Raw genomic sequence first — 6,103 nt, 5'->3', positions numbered from 1 at the left:
CTGAGAAATAATAATAATAATAAAAAAAATAAATAAACACGCATCCTTGAACTTTTAACAAAAAATACAAAATTCCGCATTTTTGTAGATAGGAGCTTAAAACCTCCATAGCAGGATTCTTTGACATGAATAAATAAAAAAAAAAACTAGTTTTTTTTAACTGAAAGTAAGGAGCGACATTAAAATTTAAAACGAACAGAAATTACTCTGTGTATGAAAGGGGATGTTCCCTTCTCAACGCCCCGCTCTTTACGCTAAAGTTTGACTCTTTCTCCCAATTCTACTTTATTAAAAAGTAAAAAACTTTAACGTAAAGAGCGGGGCGTTGAGAGGGAAACATCCCCTTTCATACACAGAGTAATTTCTGTTCGTTTCAAGTTTTAATGTCGCTCCTTACTTTCAGTTAAAAAAAACTAGTTTCTTTATTTAATTTCTGAACGTTTTTGAATTAATGCATGTTTGATTTTGGCTCTCCGCACATAAATTATTAAAATGAAATTTGCATATTAATTCTTTTTTGGCTAAATGGCTTTCTCTTAGTTTTGATTAGACGATTTTGAAAAATAAGGGATGGGGAAGGAGGCCTAGTTGCCCTCCAATTTTTTGGTTACTTAAAAAGGCAACTAGAACACTTACAGACTGGGACACCGGGAATATAAATGACGACCGGGACACAGAGAGTGTTCGATTAGCAATCACCATCAACAAAGCTCAAGGGCAATCATTAGAATAATGAGGTATAGATCTGAATACGGATTGTTTTTTCCCATGGACAACCGGGACACAAATGACGACCGGGACACAGGGAATATAAATGACGACCGGGACACTCAAAGAGAAATTACAGACCGGGACACAGGGAATATAAATGACGACCGGGACACTCAAAGAGAAATTACAGACCGGGACACAGGGAATATAAATGACGACCGGAACACTTAAAGAGAAATTACAGACTGGGACACCGGGACACAGGGAATAGCTTCACTCGGTGAAAAGAATCACAGTTTCTTCTTCAGAACTATAATTTTATTTTATTTTATTGGCAAACCTTTTAGCGTATTTACACCGACATATTATTCTATACTATTGTAAAACAAATAGAATTGTTATGTGCTTTTTCGACATCTATACCGATATTACTGAATCCGTATATCTTACTGAATGCCTCTCAGGATAAGAGGATTACTATCAGTTTGAAATACTACTGCTAGTACTTAACTCACTGCAGAACAGAGCCACCTGAAGCCAAATAGCTCCAGGTGCTCCTAATTTACACATTTCCTCTTCACCCCCTCCCGTGAAGTTCAAATTTCTTTTTAATGAACTCTTATGACCTCTTCCTACCCCAATAAGGGACGATTTACTCTTCGTTTGCCCTTTGACGAATGACCAATTAACACAGTTTTTACCAATCTATAATAACATAGCCTATCCAATTTAAATACAATCAACATTAAAATGTCAAATTCAATTTGTGTAATAGTATTAATTCCTGATGTATCTCTGTTGGTACCTTACTTACTCTATACAAGAAACTGAGGTAAAATTAAATGGCAGGAAAAGGTCAGAGTAAGTTTTTCAGAATACAGATTTCCCTGAGATAAAGATTAAATGATTCTCTCTAACGAGAAAGGTCCTGACCTTTCTAGCATCCTCCACAAGAAAGTGACTATTGTAACTTGAATGGCAATTGTCAAGAATTCTAAAAAATTCTAAATACTTCGTTCTCTAGCACCATGTCATAATATTTGAAAGATGTCAGTATTTGTGGTTTGGAAATTCGCAACTTTATTTTTGTTCCTGCTAAAGTTTGTCCTGTAGGGGGAGGGCATGGAAACTTCCTAGGCATGATGAAAGAATATCAGGATCAAAGACTATCGGAAACTTATAAGAAAGAAAACTTAAGTTCTAGCACGAAGGACAAAAAGACAACCAATATTACCAAGGATTAGCCAATAAAATAATAAATTACGAATGAAAACCCAAATAAAAATATAAGCTGTACTCTTTATTATTTCCTTATTTAAACGTTTGCTTTATATTGAGCCGAAGATGAAAGGAGAAAAGAACCAATAGGCATATTTCGGTAACAGGAGTGTAAATGCAGGGCCCTGCACACCATTAAATTTAAAATTTCCTTGAGTTTCTGGGCACTTCATATTCAGATTATCACATAACAAGTTTTGTATTCCCCCCCTCCCTTAAAAAAAATCCCGGACAAGTATCTATTCTGAATATTGTTTAGTTTAGTTAGCCTATTTTCTGCACTTTAACTTGAATAAACAAAATTAATTACTTTGTAAAATTGCAAACAATTAAATATCCAACAAAAAATAGATTCAAGATAAAAGAATTTACCTACTTTCACAACTTTAGGCTGGATCCAACTAAAGTTGGACTATTAATTTTAATAAACTGAACTTAAGCTCATTTTGAAATTTCCTAGCTCTGCTGGATAACGCTTCACTGTCGGTGGTGGGAGTTTTTAGTTCCAATTAAGTTAATATTAAATTAACAGGAGTTTTCACCACTTTAGGAGTTCCATACAAAGATATTCGATTCTACAGAAACATATAAATTATATTCGACAGCGTTGCGGTTGCGACTGTTGTGCAGGTTATAATACTTTTTGTTTTTCGATATATACTACAAGGAAGACCCTAGAAGGACTGATTACTCACTAAAAAAGATATGTCTCCGTTTTTTAAACTTCACTCATCTAAACGCTAAAGACAAATTTCTAAAATTTCTAACACCCTTCTGGTGAACCATTTTTATCCGCGTTTTTCGTTTTCAGTGAGCCCAATAACTTTGGGGAAGACATCTCTCTTTAGGGATTACTAGGATTTAAACTTTTCCCCCCTCCAATGTTGATCTTGCAATCGATGTTGATCATGCAATTAAAATAGGCTCACTTTTCGGTATCAAGCAGCACAAAAATTACTTTTTTTGCAATTTATTTAAGGTTTAACTTAACTAATAAGAGGCTGAAGTCTGATAATTCAAAGGCCATTTGCTCGTCAAAGCATAAGCCACACTAGCTCTTAAATATTTTTTTTTATTTTTTTTGTTAAGATGCGCCTGCACCCCCGTAAACCAACTACTTGACGAAGTGTCAATAGCAATAGGAAGTCACTGGTGGTATTCACACAGATAATCAAAACAGAAACTTATTGGATAGAGTGACCTGCAAAAAGGAGTCTTGAGTATAAATGTCTTATCGCCGCTTCAATCACATCAAGCTCATTTCTACAAATCGCCCTGTCGCACGGCAAACATGAGGAAAGCGCTTTTTACCCGGGGAGATAAAGTTGCGAATGGTGACTGCAAGCGGAAGACAAGGTTGCGAGGCTATGCAATATTGACCGATAAGTCACATTTACTGCAACACTTAACGGGGCCTTTGCACTATCTGTAATTTATTTAATTATAGGACTATTTGTTAACCCTTTCATGGCGTGTGATTACAATTGGAATCACAGTCTTTGCTGCAGCACAAGTGCCATCCAGTTATAAGAAATTGAATCGTAAATTATACCATAAGATAGCGGACATCGAGTTCTTTCGAATAAATACCCGTTTAGACGCACAAACATCTTTTGGGTTTTACCCAGGTCATTTCAGTTCTTTGTTTTGTAATTGAAGGAACTACTGAAGGTAAGGGAAATATTTTATTTTTTATTTTCTTTGTTTGGAGTGTTACAGTTAAAGAAAAAATTGGGCAGATAAAGAATGATTAAATATCAATTAAGACTAATTATTTGAGGTGGGGGGTCTCTGGTTTACCGGTAGGGCCACTCATTTGTCTTGATCCCATAAGGCATCAACCGGCCATGAAGGTAAAACAAACGTTTTAATAGTCGGTTTTGTGTTACGGGGGCTATCATTTTGTTCGCATGTTTTTGTTATTTCTTTGTAACCTTAGAATTTTTAGTTGTGGTAGCTTTGTAGTTGTGCTACCTAGTTTGTGACTTTTAGTGATTATTTTTCAAAAAACAAATGATTTTTCATGATTCTGGTAATTTTTAATGGTAAAGCATAAAAAATTTAGTGAAATAGATTAGCCCTGAATATAATTATAGGATAAGGGATATTTTAGTCAAAACGTTACTGAAAGCTAAGAAGACTAAATGTTATTAAATTTTTGACTTGAAGCAAAATGTCTGGATGCAGAAAAGCAAAAAAGTTGGATTCTTTGCTTTTGTTTTATTATCTGTGTGCTGAATCTGATGAAAGATATAAAGATATAGTGTTTGATATAGAGAAAGCTAAGAAAACCTAAACAATTCTTTTGTCCAAGAAACCATACTTATCCAAATATTTGGTCAAATTTGATGGAAACCGGCCTGATATCTGTATATTTCAATAAAAATGATAAATATTACACCTACTTTTTTATTGACATGCATTATATCAAACAACAATTTAAATTAATTTCAACAATTAATGATTTTTTTTATTTTTAGTGCTATCATGTCAAAGCGGGAGGAAAGATTATTCAGAAGCCAGACTACACGAAATGCGAACCACATCTTTTCACGGGACGAAGCTGTTCAGTATATTCTTGAACCAGATGGAGAACTGTCTGATCTGGAAATAGAAGACGATGAGGACCTTGACCATGAGGAAGATGATAACGATCCTGACTGGAACCCCCCTGTCGACCCCTCCCTTGAATACAACGTTGATGAAGATGATTTACCTTTATCGTCACTGACTCACGTACACATCGTCAACCGAAGTGCATCTCCACCACCATACCCTTTGGTTGCCTCTGTCATTAGTGACCCATCTACCTCTGGTACAGCAACACCTTTCCAATCTTCATCTTCCAGAGAATTTCGATGGAGAAAACAAAACTTTGAATCGCCCGATGTAACCTGGAAGTCTTCTCTTCCGCCACCTCCTCCGGAAATTCCAACCCCTATTGAATATTTCAAACAGATGTTTGACGATGACATGGTCGAACGCATTCTTTTTCAGTCCAATTTGTATGAGATGCAGAAGGAGGGTGTCCAACTGAAAGTCACCAATAAAGAAATGGGACAGTTCCTGGGAATCCATATGCTCATGGGCATAATAAAACAGCCCAAGGTTTCCCCTCATTGCAGATGTCATGCCCAGAGACAGGTTAAAAACCCTTCGAAGATTTTTTCATGCAAACGATAACCACCCTGCTGTTCCAAAAGGTCAAGACGGCTATGACTCTCTTTTTAAACTTCGGCCGGTTATAGACGGACTGCAAGCAAATCTAACTAAAATCCCTGCAGAGGAAAGGCAGAGTATTGACGAGCAAATGGTCCCTTTTAAAGGAAAGCTAAGGTTCAAGCAATACCTCAAGGACAAACCCCACTCCTGGGGAATCAAGATATTCAGTCGTGCAGGGGCCAGCGGAATCATCTACGACTTTGAAGTATATACTGGGAAAGCTTCAGTTCCGGTCACTGAGCTTGGTCAGGGAGCAGAGGTTGGGCTCAGACTAGCAGAGGAGATTCCAAGAAACAAAAACTTCAAGCTCTTTTTTGACAATTATTACACAAGTATACCACTGATTCGCGAGCTCCTTTTACACGGGATTCATTCAGCTGGCACCGTCAGGACAAACAGACTGAAAGGTTGCAATATCGAAGCTGATGATTTACTGAAAGAAAAGGGAAGAGGAAGTTTTGACTACAGAGTTGAGACCAATAGCGGTATAGTGGTTACGAAGTGGTTCGACAACAAGAGCGTCTGCATTGCTTCGTCATTTGTCGGCGCCGAACCTTCAGATAACTGCAAACGCTGGGACCGTACTTCAAAGAAGTACGTCCACGTTCTCCGTCCCCTGTGTATTGCTGAGTACAACAAATTCATGGGTGGTGTTGACCTCAGTGACATGCTCATTGAGCTGTACAGGATAGATATACGTGGAAAAAAACGGTATATGCGTCTCTTTTACTATTTCTTGGATCTTTCAGTCGTCAACGCATGGTTGCTTTATCGGCGTCATATGGGTCAGCAAGGCCGAACCCACAATAAGAGCCTCTTAGATTTCAAGAGCGAAATTGCCAACTACCTTACTTCTACAAATGATGGAACTCCAAAGCCTCGTGGAAGACCC

This window comes from Artemia franciscana, chromosome 9 (genome assembly GCF_032884065.1).
Source record: "Artemia franciscana chromosome 9, ASM3288406v1, whole genome shotgun sequence".
Lineage (NCBI taxonomy): Eukaryota > Metazoa > Arthropoda > Branchiopoda > Anostraca > Artemiidae > Artemia > Artemia franciscana.
This window is presented reverse-complemented; position numbering follows the sequence as displayed.